General features: G+C 45.3%; 1 protein-coding gene across 2 annotated transcripts in view; it reads left to right on the top strand.

Moving 5' to 3' along the window:
* UCHL1 (ubiquitin C-terminal hydrolase L1) overlaps positions 1-17,172 on the top strand; it is a 464,331-nt gene that overhangs the window by 114,903 nt on the left and 332,256 nt on the right. The window lies entirely within an intron of this gene.

The raw sequence follows: 17,172 nt of genomic DNA, 5'->3' as shown, positions 1-17,172 counted from the left end.
ATAAAAGTTACATCAATGTTTTGAGTGATGTGTAATAAGTAGATTTCCTACCCAGAGATATAAACACATGAATAGTTCAATTGTAACAGGAAAGTAAGCACAAAACGGAGGTCTCCTGAGGGAGACCAAGCCATATATAAAAGTGGAATGTGAACTGCAACTGTAGTCTGTACTTTGACCAGGGGACTAGGGAGTTGGGGATACAAGGAACCACCCAAGGTAAGTACCCCAGAACCCCACTAAGGCTATGGTCAGAGTGGAAGCACAGCCGCATGTAAAGTAGAAAACCGGGAAGTAACAGTTGCAGGTTTTGAGGGATCTTTCCCAGTGCACCCTGAAGAAACCCCATGAAAGGTTGGATAGTCGCCCCACCTGTGGATACCCCAGGAACTGGGATACCCACACCAGGGAAGCTGGGTGCAAAGCTACTTCTGAAACTGGCAGACCATAATGGAGGACTTGAGGAAAGATCCCGCTTGGGAAGACAGCAAGAGTCTGGTGGGATCAAAGGGTGGATTCTTGAAGAGAACCTGTACACAGAGGGGACATAGTCTATGCCACTTGGAGGTGACCAGGAGGCACAGAAGAGTAATGTCCATCGATGACTGATGGTTCTGAAGTGATGACAGTGACCTTGTTGCTGCAGCTGTAAGGACCAGCTGATGCAGAGTAAGACTAGGATCCTTGCATGAGTCATCCCATGTCTGACATCCACAATCAGGGGGGGGGTCAGTCTGGCGGGAGCACAAACAAGCCTTGGCAGCTACAACAGGCATGGAAAGCTAAACGGGAACATGATGCAGTCTCTGTTCAAAGACCTAATGTGCAGACTGAATGATGTGGTTTCAGGCTTAAGTCTTGTCCCATGGACCCCCTCACACTTGAAAACTATAGGTCACCCCTTTGTCACCCCTTTGTTAGTCCTTTCAGTCCTGAAAGCAAGGTGCTTGGTTAGAAGTGCAGGGGCCTCAAATATAAGAACTGATATATGTAGTGAGGGGTACCATCACCGACTCACAGGTTGCAATAGCAGGCCTGTAGTCGGTAGACTCCCATGGGTGGCACAATACATGCTGCAGCCCATGGGAGACCCCTGGTGTACCTATATCCTGGCATCATATACTAAGGACTTAATGGTAGACCTGTAGCCAATTATGAAGGTTCAGAAGTACCTATCCTAGTTAATTTAGGGAGGAAGCACAGTGACTGGGATCCTGATTAGCAGGAGCCCAGTAAGACGGGTCAAGAAACCTACTTCCACCAGCCTTAAAGTGTGGGGTAACCATGAAAGCTGATCCTACAACAACCCTCTGCTGAGTAGTTTAATGCAGCGCAGCTAGCATCAAATAAACTAAACTGCTGGAGTGCCTTTGGTGCAGACTGATCCTTGTCACAAAAGTGACTAAAGCAGCAGAAAAAATGTGTTTTGCTTTGAATTTTACACTAATAAAATCTAGCAGGCCCACAATTCTTCCCACTAACTCAGGATGGTGAAGTCTTTCCTTAAGCACGGTCTCTGCATCCACCACATCCACTGAGGAAGGCTGAATCCCTCCCTTTTTGGATAAGGTAGCTCATTTATGGCTTTTCTTGCACATGTGATTTGAACGGTCTGAGGACTGCCCTCGCTTGAGTAGTTTCAGACCTTTTGATGCGGAAGAGTTAACTGCTGTTTAGGAGGTGGTAAGATTGGGTTCAAATCTAGGCTCTGCTTCTCCGGTTGTCTTGCAACAAGAGTTGGAGGTGATCACCCACTTCTAAATCACTGGATCTACAGCTCCTTCAACTCTGGTCACTCCACCAGAAGATGGAAGCATTCAGTGGTGGTTGCTCTTAAAACCACTGTTGGATTTAGCAAGCCGTAAAACTATTGGCTGTTTTCACTCTTCCCACTCTCTACCAGGATTGGAGATAGCCACAGATTTAGGCTTTAATAGAGCCACGACGTTCTCCGTAAAACACGGTCTGTGTTAAGTCTCTCGTACCTTATCAAGTCTTCCCCATTATTGGTGAGTCAGTGTGCCAAATTTTAGACACTGGCGAGACTGCATCACTATCTTAGCGCCGTGTTTGCTACTGTCACCACTTAGTTAGGGAGACTCTAATTGTGGAATAGGCACCTCGCCCTGCGAGTCCTTTTTGCAAGGATGCACCTTTAAGGTGGCACAGATGCCTTCAGTTGAGTGTGGTTCTGCTGAAGCAAGTGGTGCCACAGGGCTCCTAGCTGAGCCATCCCTGTTTTTTTATGATCAACTTTATTTAAAAGTTTTGCTGCAACACTGCATCGCACAGTGCAAGGTATGATCAACAAGCATGACATAGCAGCAACCCAGATATCAATGTGTAACATTGCAATATCAGATGGACAGACCGTAATAGCCACACCATTTCCCCATATATGTTCATGCTTCCTAGGACAGCCACAAGCTTTAAATACGGTCTTCTTGTGGGCATACAATCCCACTTCTGCATGACAACTCCTAATCAACCACTTTTGAACAAGCCCAACCCTGTTTAACGTGTTTGTGCGTCTGCTAGCAGAGGTAATTGAGAGCTTTGGGTTCTAGATCATATGCTGATGACACTCTGCTTATCACTGTGAAAATGCCACCTAGATGGCTGCATGTCTCTGCATCTACCTGGCATAAGTAGTAAAGTGGATGGACCTAAATTATCTGAATCTCAATGCATGAAAAATAGCAGTTCTGACCTTTTGGTAACCAGGCAAATATTTGGTCATTAGCATTGTTGGCCTGAGAATCTGGGCTCTGTTCTGGAAGCCAAACCCATGTTAATCTCGTGTGAGTGGATAAGTTATCTTTTGACAACATCTCCGCGATGGCAGGAAAGTGTGTTGGACTCTGAAAATGCTAAGATAAATGTCTTCCCAACAGAATCCAGTTGGACAGTGGTTCAGGTCATGATGGTGTCATGGCTGGACTACTGCAATGTGGTATACCTTATTGACAGACTCAACAGATTGCAAAGAGTGTAAAATATGTCAGCTAGACTTAGTTTGAATCTGCCTAAACTGGTGTCCATGAAGGGCATGCTTGGGCAGCTCCACACACTTCCGGTGAGACAGTGGCCTTTAGAGCCTTACGCTTCTGTTATAAAGCCATGTATAAAGGGCCTGAGTACCTGCAACCGCTGGTGAGACCTTACGTACCCCCAGAGGAATCGGATCAGCAAGGGAGCTGACTATAGTGTACAGAGGAAAGCACAGATGGGTGGAAAGTTGCTTGGTTTTCTAGCACCTAAACTGTGAATTTCTTTTCCTTTAGCAGTTTGGCAAGTCCAGTCAGAATATTCAGGAAAAACCTTAAAGTCTTGGATCTTCGGGAGGGGAGAGGTGGAGGAGTGATGATATTTGAGAACTGCACTGGGATGTGTGGGCTTGGTATCGAGCACTGGGATGGATGGGCTTGGTATCGAGCACTGGGACACATCTCATGAGGTAGCAGCATGCTGTAGAAATCTCCTTTTATTATTGGGAGTCTCTGTCCTGGCAGGGGACCAGGTAGGCAGACTAACAGTTTTGAGGCAGCCTTGGATAATTCCTAGGACTAAAGGTCCTGAAGGAATCTGCAGTGGTGCTGCTACAGCTATAAGGAGATTGGTCGCAGGCCGCTGGTTGGGAGGGATGGAAGGAAAGCTTAAGAAATCAGAGTGCATTTGTGGATACAGAGCATGATAGTGAGTCTAAGCATGAAGGGCCTTAACACTCCAATCAAGAGGAGACCATAGTGAATCTTTTGAGGGAGTCTTGGAGAGGTGTTATTTACAGGATATGCTTGTGACAGTTTATTTCCTAGGCAGTTCTTTCCTCCCATACCAGGAAGAGCCGAGGTAGCAATGCTGTGCTGTTCGTGTAATGGAGCCCTAAAGTAATCTGTGCCCGAAAGGGCAAGAAGAATGTTTGGTACAGTTGTCCAAATAGCAGGCATCTCCAACCTTTTTCTGTAATTAGAGCTACTTCTGATCAGTGAAAATAGAGGTTAGCTACTGAAGGCCAAGTAACTTGTGTATTGCTACCAGCCACCGCCTCGCCCAGCTTCTGTGACTTTAAACCTAATGTCCCTGTAGCCCGATAACTATAGTTTGAACAAAATACTGTGACTAAGTGTCCTATGATGGGGCTGCTGTGTGCATCAGTAAGTGCATAGTCGGTGGGGACGTATGAAAGTGTGTTAATGAATGGGGTATGTGTGTGGGTGACAGGTATGTCCTGTGCCATATGCACATAGGACAGGCTCTTCACCATATGTGGTACCGATACATGTATAAAAGCAACCATTTCTTTTAAATGGGAGATTGCAGAAATGTTCAGCAAAAATGTACTTGATACATTTTTCTTCACTTCAAATTTCTCCCATTTAAAAGAAAATTACTGGGTTTTCAGTTATACATATGGCACTGTACCAGCCACTGGGGGCAAGATTCCTGCTGTTTGTAAATGTAGCATTTTGAAAAGGGAGTATATTAAAATAAAGAGTTAACTTAATTTTGTTCTCCTGCTCCAATATGGATTTGAGAACGGCTTTTATCGAAGTTAAATACTTCAGTGCTTCAGTTATCAATCTGACTCTGATGGGTCATAAATCTGAGTGGCGAACTGCTCACAGCCTTCCCTTAACTTTGAATGGAAAATGCAGCACCAACACTTATTTATTGCGGTTTGTTAAAAATCAACTCTAGGTTGGGAGTTTCTTTGAAGGTTTTTGCGAGACACCTTGTCTAGCATGTGCCATGTAGCCATGTGGGGTTGGATGCTCTTAGCGAATTCTAAACTGCCATGAATGGGGAACATAATTTGAGGCGGCTTCATCTTGTTGTTCAGATATGGGAGACCACTTCTAGATAGATTTAATCCACAGAATGCAAACTACCAACTATTCACAAGGGGTTAGTGAGGCCTATGGACTTCAGGCGAACCTTTCAATTCCATCGTCTAAGATTTGGCTATGCCTTTCTTGCATCCATTGGTTCCCAGGGTATTTATTGAAAGCCAGGGAAGGCTTATGGTGTTTTCCTACTAGATCCAGTGTTAGTCTTCTGGCACTGATTTGTAGTACTTGTCTGTAGAGAAGCTGATTCAGTTCAAGACCAAGGCAAACCTGACAAAATAGATAAGCGCAGCATCCCAATCCATCCATCCAGATTACTACTTTGTTTCTTCAGACTTTGAATTTGGAGGTTTAATTTTGCCACTGAAACATCAAAGTCCTACAGATTGCAAGAGTTGATTCTGTAAATTACTCTGGCACAACTGTCTTATTTGGGCAAGGGAACAGGATTGAAATCTACTGTGAATGCATTCAAAACCTTACCATTTAATTTGGTTCAGGCAAGCCTTAACCTTCAGTAAGCTCATTTAGCAGCTGTATCCAGATGTATGTGATTCTCCATCAAAAATGTCACTTTGTACTAGTAACATTAAAGAATTTTAGGCATACTATGACTTTATCGTTTACATTACCACCTGCTTGAGCAGTAGATTTAGGATCCCACTTGAGGTCATTTGGAGCCTATTTCCAATTGTCTTTTCAGATGCTTTCATGGAACACTTTAGGTTCTGGCGATATCTGCCAGTTCAATGGGTTAAACCAGGCTTTCTCCTTCGAAAGTGCTTTTAGAGGACAAGGTCACTTTGGCATAAAGCAAGGACTGGTTCTCTTCCTGGGGTCTTCATCAATAGTCATAAGCACTAGAATATTCCCGCCCATGCATGGGACCCCGGAAACGCAATCATATGTGCCCCATGTATGTATGTATGTACTCCTGCCTTTCTTCAGAGGCGACTTACAGATTGTGAATGTTTTCCAGAGTGGATTTTAAACCCAGCTGCATGTAATGTTCATCAATTACCTTGCTCAGTGTGTTTTTTTCATTTCAAAGCATGGTGGAATAGGTAGTCTGGTATTAAACATAAATTGACTGGTATTAAACATAAATTGACTGGTATTAAACATAAATTGACTGGTATTAAACTAGTCAATTTATGTTTGAATGACTGGTATTAAATTGGACTACCTATTCCAGCATGCTTTGAAATGAAAAAAACGCACTGAGCAAGGTAATTGATGAACATTACATGCAGCTGGGTTTAAAATCCACTCTGGAAAACATTCACAATCTGTAAGTCTCCTCTGAAGAAAGGCAGGAGCCTTGAAATGTGTGTGTGTGTGCCCCCCCCCCCTCACTGGCAGTCGCCAGTAGGTAGTTATAGTTAGGATCGTTTTCCATAGGAAATCCGCAACATTCTATTGGGAATAACTTTGGCGCCGAATGAGGGATCTGCCTGTAATTTTCCTTAACTTTGCCTTGCTGCGCTCCGCTCCTTCCCTGAAAGTTTCGGGGGGATCCGTCAAGGGGGTCCCAAAACGTGTTTTCCCCATGTTAATTTCCATAGGGCGGTTGGACTCACTTTTAGCCACCAAACTTGGCAAAATTGTAGGGACTGGTACCCCGATGTGCCTTTGCTATGTCTCTATATATGCTCCAGTGGTTTTTACGAAAATTAACTTTGAAAAAATATATATTGGGCTATATATATGTTAGAGCCCAAATGTAGCCCAAAAATGGCCACCAGAGACAAAAGAGCCCAAATATCAGCCAGATGTAGCCCAACTATAGCCCAATGACAGAATGTCCCAGAGTGTTCTAAAGAACAACTAGAACGCTAACAGTCTTATTTATGACAAAAGTATGGCACACCTGAAGTCATCTTGATTGGAATAAAGTGTTAACACTTAATACATTTGATTTGAAAAGGAACAAAATGAGGGGTTTCATTTTGCCATAGAAATTATATATATATATATATATATATATATATATATATATATATATATATATATATATATATATATATATATATATATATATACTGAAAAAACCATAGGTTTCACACCAGTTATAGTTAGGAACTAGCATTTAAAAAACCTATTAAATTCACTGAAAAAACCATAGGTTTCACACCAGTTATAGTTAGGAATTAGCATTTAAAAAACCTATTAAATTCACTGAAAAAACCATAGGTTTCACACCAGTTATAGTTAGGTGGAAATTTTACTCGCATAAAACCATTGATAGTCCCACGTTAGTTAGTTGGACTCACTATAACTTGCGCGTGCAATGCACTGCTGATAACGTCACTCATGACATCACTCATGACATGGTCAGTGACATCACTCATGACATCACTCATGACATCTCAAATGACATCACTCATGACATCATCCAGTGAATGTCTTTCTGAAAAATAAATATTTTTTATATATGTATATCTAAAGGTTGATGGAAGAATACATGGGTAAATAAATGTCTAAATGGATGTTTTTTTGTGTAAAATTGATTGGTTAACTGACTTATTAAATATCTTAGTGAATACATATATTAGCGAGTAATGTTTAAATATTTAAATATCTGTGTCTCACTTTGTGTATAAGTGGCTGCATGGGTTGGTGAGTAGCTACATGAGTGTATATGGGTTATTAGTTGTTTTTTTGAGTATCAGTGTCTGTATGGTTCGGTGGGGGATATTACTTAGAGCACAGATGCATGAATGAGTGACTCACTATTTGTATGTATTTTGAAGACCGCATGTGTGCAATGCTGTATGGGTGGATGATTGTGTGTATGGGTGGGTTAGTGAGTATGTTTTTATAATTGATTGTTTAAGAGTAAATATGTTTACGTTTCTGTAGAAGTATGTGTAGTGGTGTGTGTATATAGCAGTATAATCAAGTAAATGTTTTTTTTGATAGTTTATTTCCATGTGTGAATTTGTGTGCGAGTAACTATATGGATGAGTATGTGTATAACAGGATGTATAGGTGTATAAGTACATATGATGAGTAAGTACATGCATGAATGACTATATAGAACTGTTGGTGAATGAGTGGATGTGTATGTAGATGTTGGAATTACCTAATAAGTTGTTGTAATTGGTATTGGTTTCTCCTTTTTTAAGAAAATGTTAGTTTCTATTTTTGAATGTGTCAAATTATTTTATGCTGATAGGTCTGCCACTTTGTCACAAGGATGTTGTCATCAGTGATGTCGTCAGTGATGTCATGAGTGAAGTCACTGACCATGTCATGAGTGATGTATTATGTGACGTCCTCAGCAGTGCATTGCACGGGCAAGTTATAGTGAGCCCAACTAACTATAACGTGGGAATTTCAATGGTTTTATGCGAGTAAAATTTCCACCAAACTATAACTGGTGTGAAACCTATGGTTTTTTCAGTGAGTATATGTATATGTATGTGTATACACAATTGCAGCCTTATACACATCCGAGCTGTATAATGCTGTAAGAACTCCCCATTACATCATAACACAAACCTAAGACGGGAGAAACCAACAGCAAAACATGTTTTGAAACGTTTTAATGCTCAGCAGTCAGTAGAAAACTCACATAGGGCTGAAGCATATACAGCTCCCAGGCTGCATTGTAAAAACAGTCTAAAAAGACTAAAAAGCTAACTCATAGCAACATAGAGATACTGGCACCGTGCCTTTAAGGCAGTCATGACCCCCAGCTTCCCAACATGCTTCAGGGGTGACAGTTGGGTCAGTTCTTTCCGGCTCATTCAGGAAGGATCCAGGTTACACAGCTTCACTTTTTTTCTGATTTTAGTCGGAAATCTTTGTTTTTCATAACTTTTTTGACTCACTTAGTCTTCCACCTTCTAAAGTAAGGCTTTGTTATTTTTTGACCATTTTGGGCATTTTTCACCACTCAAAATGCCTTCTCTTTTTAGGTCCCGCCTGTCGTTGCAGCGCGAAAGCGCTGTCGCCAGCGAGACTTATTGTTAGCGTCATGCCTCTCAAGGGAGACAGACTGGGGACAGATTGGAGTCTGTGGACGCGCACATCGCCTGTCCCGCTTTCGCAGGCAAGCCAGCATAGTTTCACTTTAGAGTTCAGCCACTACAGTAATTTAACTTTCGGGCCATCGACTCACCCGGTCTGGGGGGTGGGGGGGATGCTCCTAAACGATGGCTGGCTGCAGCATGAAGACTTTATCAGCTCAGCTAGGATAATAGAGGGGAGACGTGGGCGCATCCGACAGGAGGCGTTCAGTTATCTCCGCTCAGTCTCCTCCCAGCGCGACTCGCTGGGCGCGGAGTCTTCCGAACGCCGATGGCGTAGTCATAGGGAGACTCACATGGGCATAACACTGAGAAGGAGCTGTTCGAGGACGGTAAGTAAGAACTATGATAATATTTACCTCCTGCAGAAAGTACAACGCAAACGTCCACTCACTACTGCTCCGAAGCTTCAGAAGTTAATTTAAAGCCCAGCGATTTTCATCAGTTGGGGCCGGTCCACGAAACATGTACTCTGCAACCCGTTGATTCTATTCACTGCATTTGTAGACTTGGAAACCCACAACCCTTTCCCCTCCCGGTGGCCTTGGACATTAATGATAGCTGCCTCCTTCCTTAATGCCACCGGCCTGTAGACTTACAATCCAGCCAGGCAAGACGTTGACGGCTTTCCCAATGGGACAATCTATAATACTTGTCAGACTCTAACAGACTCGTTCAAGACCCCACTAGAGGCGCAAATCCACTCATTTGCGCCTACGCACCCCTGACTCTCGTAGTCTTGTCGGTATGGAGCCTTCCATGAAACTCCAGCCTGTACCCAGGACATCAGAAGCACATTAGACCTAAAACAAATATAGAAAGAACTGGTGGATGGAGGCTGAATTTCATAGGCAATGTACAGCTATGTCTCGGGGTGGTTAGTTCACGGTTCTGTGAATTGATAGACTTTACAGTCCGGTATTCTTTGTAGTCATCTAGGGAGCTTTCTCTTTAGTCGCCTATAACTAGTATGACCACATTTTAAGACCTGAAAAAACCGGGACGGCAATAGACACAAAACATACTTTGTTCCAAGGGCTGGGTTGAGCCCCCCTTGGGTCTTGGGCTCTGAACGTTAATTCGCCCCTCATTAAATCCTGCTGTTGCAGTGAATGATACCAGGCAGTACTGCAGCAGACCCTTATCAATAAGCTCTGTCCCAGGTGTAATGGGAGGGATAGTGTAGCATGAGTGCACAACAAGTGTGGGTGCTCACCGACCGCTCTTTAAAAACCGGTACATGTATTTATTTTTGAAAAATGGGTTGTGACTATGGAACAGTCCATGAGAAACTGACTATCCAGGCCAATTCTGGACGTCTGGTCACCTTACACATAACGGATTTCTCTTTACTCATCTTTTGGATTTTAGCTTTGCTTATGAGCAAATACTAGCGCTCGGTGCCTTAGTCACTTAACTACATAGGTAATTTTACGCTCAGGCCAGGTCTTGCTTGGTAAACTTTGACTTTCATTTAGTTCAATTACCACGTTAGATTGGGCAACTAGCTCAAACAAGTATAGTCTGTATAACGTAGTGGATAAAGGCTTGGTATAAAATGCTCTTTTATAATAGTTAACTAATCCACCAGCCCATGGAATCGAGGTGTTTTGTTTGTATTTCTTTTATAACTAGTCATATTATAGCCAGTTCCCTCCCTCACTGAAACCAATCAGAAAAATGCGTCACCCCAGTGAGTGATCTAGGATCTAGGAAATGCATTCTAATGTTAATGTGCATTCAACAGTGCAAGAGTAAATAACTACTGTCTTCAATAGGCAATTTAAAACTAAATGTGCTCCTTTTAAGGTCGAGACCTGCATAGGCTGCGCTTGCGCAGTCGCAGGGAGAGCTCATGTTGACAGTGTGGGGGCTTAAACCCGCCCCTCTTCTCCATTGGCTGGCTTCCTAAATGGAGGCCAGCCATTGGAGGAGAGGGACGTCACTCAGTTTAAGCCCCGTCGTTTTGGGATTCGGGGTGTTTTTTTTACTGTTTTCTTTCTCTCCTCTTCCCATTGGCTGGAATTTTACCTTCCAGCCAATGCGAAGAGGAGAGCAAAAACATGCCCCCAAATCCCAAAATGGCGCTTCGTTTCTGCTGGGCCTCGGAGAAACATGGTGGTGCTGTTTGGTTTTCCGCCCACCTCGAAGCCACTGCTGTCCACCGCCGACCGGCCAACCAACTCCTCTCCCCCCCCACCCCCCCCCCCTGAGCCGGTAAGTTTTCTTGCCTTTTTTCGGCCCTCTGTCCCCCTCGGTGTGATTGTGCCCTCTGTCCCCCTCGGTGTGATTGTGCCCTCTGTCCCCCTCGGTGTGATTGTGCCCTCTGTCCCCCTCTGTGCTGTGTGTGTGGGGGGCTGCTTCTGTGTGTGTGGGGGGCTGCTTCTGTGTGTGTGGGGGGGGACTGGTGTGGGTGCAAATGCAATAGGTCTCGCATTTGCGAGAGTAAGCTATTAACATTGTAAGTAACTACCATTTATTTATCTGTTTTCAAAACCAACCAATAAATAAAAATAGTCATTTACAATGCCAATAGCTCTAACTTTGGCAAAGGCGAGACCGTTTCATTGTAAATGCTTGTTGACGCTTGTCCTTGTAGTAAAAAGGCCAAAACAGACTCTCATGAGGTCTGTATCCTTTGTTTGTGAACAAAAGGTGGGAGGCGCACCCAGTAAGGAATTACGCAAATTCTTATAGTCCAAGAGTTTTTTCTTTATTTAGGTAATTTTACCCAAAACACATACACATCCAACGCGTTTCGTTACTTGTAGCATGTACTCTACTGTTTTATTTCAAACTAAGAGCCGGTTATAGTTGAAAAACAGACGAGATCTAAGAAATCACAATTCCCCACAATCTGGGAAATGCCTGCGCTCTCTTGTAGAAATTAATCCAGAGAACTGAGCGTCTAAGCGAAAACAGTGACGTGAAGAAACTTCATATGTTCACAAATAATGGAGGACACAATCTTTACTTGATGAGAATAAATCAGAGCTGAAAATGAAGGGCGTGGTCTTTGAAGGAGAAGACAGTCCACTGAGAGAGAAGCACTCTCCTGAATCGTATGTTGATAAAGTCTCTGAATATGTGCACCTCCTGGCCACTCCGATATTCACCAAGGTAATTAATAGTGAAGTAAGGTCTTAAAGTGGTATGTATTCTCCTATATTTGGAAAAGGATACTTGGTTTGCGCCTAAATCCAAACAGCAGTCACACGGACCTTAATGTTCCTGGTCTATAATAACGACCTCCCGACATAGTAACCTGGGTTTAGTGGATCCACTAAACCCAGGTTACTATGCCGAGAGGATATGATTCAGGAGAGAAGGAGAAGACACAGTCCACTGAGAAAGAAGCAAAGACAACGCCCTTCATGTGGAATTGCGATTTCTTAGATCTCGTCAGTTTTTCAACTATAACCGGCTCTTAGTTTGAAATAAAACAGAGCACATGCCCTGATGAAGTTACAACAAGTAACCAAACACGTTGGCTGTGTATGTGTTTTGGGTAAAATTACCTAAATACAGAAGAAAAAACTCTTGGACTATAAGAATTTGTGTAATTCCTTACTGGGTGCGCCTCCCACCTTTTTGTTGACAATTTGCTGACCAGATTTGTGCCTGGGGACAACGGGCACAGGAAGTGTGCTGCACCAATATTACTTTAACTTGAAATGTTTTGGTTGTGCTGAACCCTGGTCAGGTTGTCCTGTTAAGTTCCTGTATCCTTTGTTTGCCTGAAGACCATAACCCTAAGACCTATCCTCATTGCCAAATCCTGTCCAAGAACTTTGAAGGACAGAGGATTTGTCTGTATGGGTTGGCAGAAAAATCTTCAAGAGGAAGGTCTCCGATGAGGAAGGGTTCCAAGAGGTCTAGATCACCATCAAGCAAGACCTCTCACCCTTCTACCTCAGCATCTGGCTCTGCGCTGAGAAAACCCATCACCGGTAGGTCGTTTGTCTAAGAAAAGACAATCAACAGCGGGCTCGCCGTCAAAGACTTCGTCAATCGGGTACGTCGTCAAGACTCCAGACTCTCCGCTGGCTAATATCGGCGTCTAGGAACAGAAGCCCTCCGCCGTTGTCAGCACTACGTTCGGCGTCGAGAGCAGGTTCCCCTCCATCGTCGCAAGTCCATCAGCCATCGACGTAGCAGGGTGAGTCCTCTGCCATCAACCCGGCGACGTTCGGCAAAGAGGATGGGAACTCCGCCGCCTCGACTACGTTTGACGTCTAGGATAGACACCCCTCTGCCGTTGTGACGACGTTCGGCATCGGAAGAGCAGCCCTCCGCCATTGTCACAACTAGGTACGGCGTCGGAGGAGGAGCCTCCCACCGACATCTTCAAAGCGACGTTCGACGTCTAGGCGCAGAGACCTTTCATCTGGATCGGAACGGTAGTGTTCGCCGTCGGGTCGACGTGTCTAGGCGTCGTCGGCACAGATGTCTAGAAGTAAGGAACCATCGAGACTGTCACATCAGACTGAAAATCAACGTCTAGGAGACGGTCCGGTTCGACGTCAAGAGGCGCACGCCCGACGTCCAGGCCTACCTCGGTGAGATCTATAGAAGGATCAGTGGTTCTGGTGACGGTATCAGCTTCACGCAATTCTTCCTCACTCCTCTGGACAGCCTTCTACGAGATCAGCCTCTCCAGAAGCCAGCAGATCTGCTTATCAGTCTCCAGCACAGCAAAGGGAGACTTCCTCTGCTCTGCGCTTGTCCCAGAGATGGCTTCTCTCCCTGCATCACTGGAAGGATACTGGGGCAACACAGTGGATGCAAGAATATGCCAGTCCCATCCTTAGGTCACCTTTACAAAGATTGGTGCAGGAAGGTGACAGGTTGAGTTCCCCTAGACGTGGCGAACGCAAGGGCAGACCCCGAGAACGAAGGCCTGACTGATCACGTTCCCCCAGACGAGAGGAAAGTACAGACTGGTCGTAGGGACGAAGACCGTTCCCATCGCAGAAGTAGGACACCGTCGTGGTCTTCCACCCGATCGTCGAAGAGGGATTATTCCCCTACATTATCAGACAGCCCCTACATTATCAGACAGCCCTATCTCGAGGGTGTCTCCGATAGATGATATCAACACCTACCACGATGTGCTTCAGAGTGGCTTGGAAGCTGAACAATGTCCGCTCCTAAGGTGGCAACAACGGTGATCTTTGAGACTGCATCAGAAGGCGGCGTCTCGTCCATTGCTCCCCTTGGTTCCAGGGATTCTAGACCCTGTGATGAACACCTTCCTGACGCCAGCTACGATCAAGGCAGTACCAGCTCTAATCCAAAATAAGTACATGCCGGCTTCCACAGACCCAGTCTTCTTGAACTGATCCGCCTGCAGACTCTGTGATTGTTGCGGCAGCAAGGAAGACTCATTCTGTCACTGCATCTTCATCGGTCTCCCCAATAAGGAAAGCGGGTCCCAGGACTCTTGGGGACATAAGGTTTGCAACTCTGCGGCTTCATCGCTAAAGGTCTCCAGTGCGGCTGCTTTGTTAGTCCGCTATGACAGGGCCTTGTGGGACTCTTTGGACCACTTCAAGGAGAAGCTGCCAAGAGGATCAGAAGGACTTTGAGATCATCACCGAGGGATCACTTGCAAACCAAATGATCAGCACGGCAACGGACGGCGCTACGCAATTGGCGCATTCTTATGCTCATGGAGTCTGCGCCAGAAGATCCTTGTGGTTAAGGCTGACAGGTCTCAAGCCAGACACACAACAGAGGATACTAAATCTCCCATTTTCTGGCTCCTCTCCGTTTGGCACTCATACATATGAGGAGATGGGCAGAATGAAAGCAGAGCTTGGCACCCTCAAAGCCGTGGGCTTGGAAAAGAAAAAATACAAACGTCGATACAGGCCCAACCAGTGCAAGGGATATCAACGGAGGGTTCAAACCACTCAATGGTCCCAAAGGAAAAACCAAGGAGAGTCGCAATATCGGACGTAAAAGGAACAGTAAAAGGTGGTCACCAGCAACCGTCCTTTGCCACGGCTAGATCAGGAGAAACCATGAGCAGTGGCTTCCTCTGGCGCTGTTGCCCACTCCAGTGGGAGGAAGTGCTTCACATCGTCTGGCAGAGTGGTGCAGCATCACAAAAGATCGTTGAGTACTCGATATACTGCGCAATGGATACACACTACGTTTCCGTGTGCTTCCAAAGGACATTCCTCCAAAAAGATCTCGTCCTCACCAACTAAATTTGCTCCGACAGGAAGTGAAAACCCTTCTACAAAAGCAAGCCATAGAAGAGGTTCCTTCCTCGCGGGGGGCAGGGAGTCTACTCCAGGTACTTTCTTGTGCCCAAAAAAGATTAGAAGCACAAGTTCAGACCTATCCTGGATCTTCGCCTACTGAACAGTAATCGTGAAGGAGAAGATTCGCATGTTGGCCCTTCATCAAATATGTCCACATCTGCATGTAGGAGATTGGATGTGTTCGGTGGACCTCCGAGATGCGTACTTCCACATATCCATTGCTCTGCGTCATCGCAAGTATCTGCGGTTTGTGGTCGGACACAAACATTATCAGTACAAGGTCTTACCCTTCGGGCTCAAGTCTGCCCCATGAGTCTTTCCCAAGTGCATGGCAGTGGTGGCAGCCGCCCTTCACGGAAGAGGTCTGTTAGTCTACCCTTACTTGGACGATTGGCTTCTCAAAGGGCCATCTCCTCGACAATTAAGGAGCGACTTCCAAGTTTGTCTGCAGCAGTTACACGATCTGGGCCATAATTTCAACATGGAGAAGTCAGTGCAGCAGCCCACCCAGACGATCCATTATCTAGGATCGACTCTGGATACAAACAAAGGAAGAGCGAGGAGAGACTCTTCAATGCAGCAGAAGTGCAGGATTCTGCTCCAGACAACACATTCAGCAGTCCGACAAGTTGCATCTCTGCTGGGGTCAATGACCTCCTGCATATTTCTCATCCCCAACGCCCGGCTTAGAATGCGACCGTTGCAGCAACATCTAGAAGACAAATGGGATCAAGCAGTCGCTGGGAAGATCGGATAGTGATCTCCCAAGCAGCTTAATCCTCCATCAGGTGGTGGACTCTGCCTCTGAATCTGTTGGTGGGAGTCCCTTTTCACCAGCCAGTGTCAGTGCAATCTGTAACCATGCATCTCTGTAGGGATGGGGGCACACGTGGGGTGCCTTCAAATGCAGGGCCGGTGGTCCACGAAGGAATAGTCCTACCACATGAACAAGTTGGAGCTACGAGCAGTCCACCTTGCTCTGAAAGCCTTTCTACCTTCGATCAAATCCAGCTCTGTCGTGATCCGGACAGACAACACGACCACCATGTTTTATCTAAACAAGCAGGGTGGTACACGCTCTCGCCCTCTCTCCTTGGAGGCTCAAGCGATCTGGCACTGGCTACTAGCTCGAAACCTCTCCATAGTAGCAGTGCACCTTCCAGGAGAGCAGAATGTCCAAGCAGACACACTTCGAAGATCAGCCAGACTGGGTGCTACACGACGAGGTGGTGGCAGATCTTCTCAATGGAATCGTCCATCAATAGATTTGTTTGCAGACGACAAACAAAAAATGCCCCGCCTTCGCATCCAGATTCCAGCTTCCAGGGACAAGGGGAATGCTCTTTTGATGGATTGGTCAGGGACATTTGCTTACGTCTTTCCTCCTCTGCCTCTGATCCTGAAGGTGGTGTCCAAGCTCACCAGATCCAAATGAAGATGATTCTGATAGCTCCAGACTGGCCGTGGCAGTGGTGGTACCCTGACCTTCTTCAGATGTCTGTGCTCCCACACGAGACTACCTTACAGAGCGGACCTACTGACCAAGATGGACGGGAAGATTCTCCATCCCAGCCTTCCCTCACTGAACTTGGCAGCATGGTTCCTGAGGTCCTTCAATACGGACACTTGAAACTGCCGCAGGACTGCATGCACATTTTGAAAGCGGCTAAGAGGCCCTCCACAAGAGCGTCATATACATTCAAGTGGAAGAGGTTCTTCATTTGGTGTTGTAAATCACTTTGACCCTACGAAGGGGCAGGAGGATGTCATTCCTTACCTGCTATATCTAGCTAAAGCAGGTTTGAAATATGCTTCAATCAGGGTTCGTTTGTCATCATTACGGCTTACAGAAAATCACCCAGCCAACCTTCCTTTTTCCAAATGCATGTGGTTAAGGGCTTCTTACAGGGGTTAAAAGTATATCCCCCTTGTTCAGAACCCTTCTTCTCCATGGGAGCTGAATCTGGTACTGTCCAAATTAATGGGTCCTACTTTTGAGCCCATTCACAGGGCCTCTTT

Source organism: Lissotriton helveticus, chromosome 2_2 (assembly GCF_964261635.1).
Source record: "Lissotriton helveticus chromosome 2_2, aLisHel1.1, whole genome shotgun sequence".
Classification (NCBI taxonomy): Eukaryota; Metazoa; Chordata; class Amphibia; order Caudata; family Salamandridae; genus Lissotriton; species Lissotriton helveticus.
This window is presented reverse-complemented; position numbering and strand designations above follow the sequence as displayed.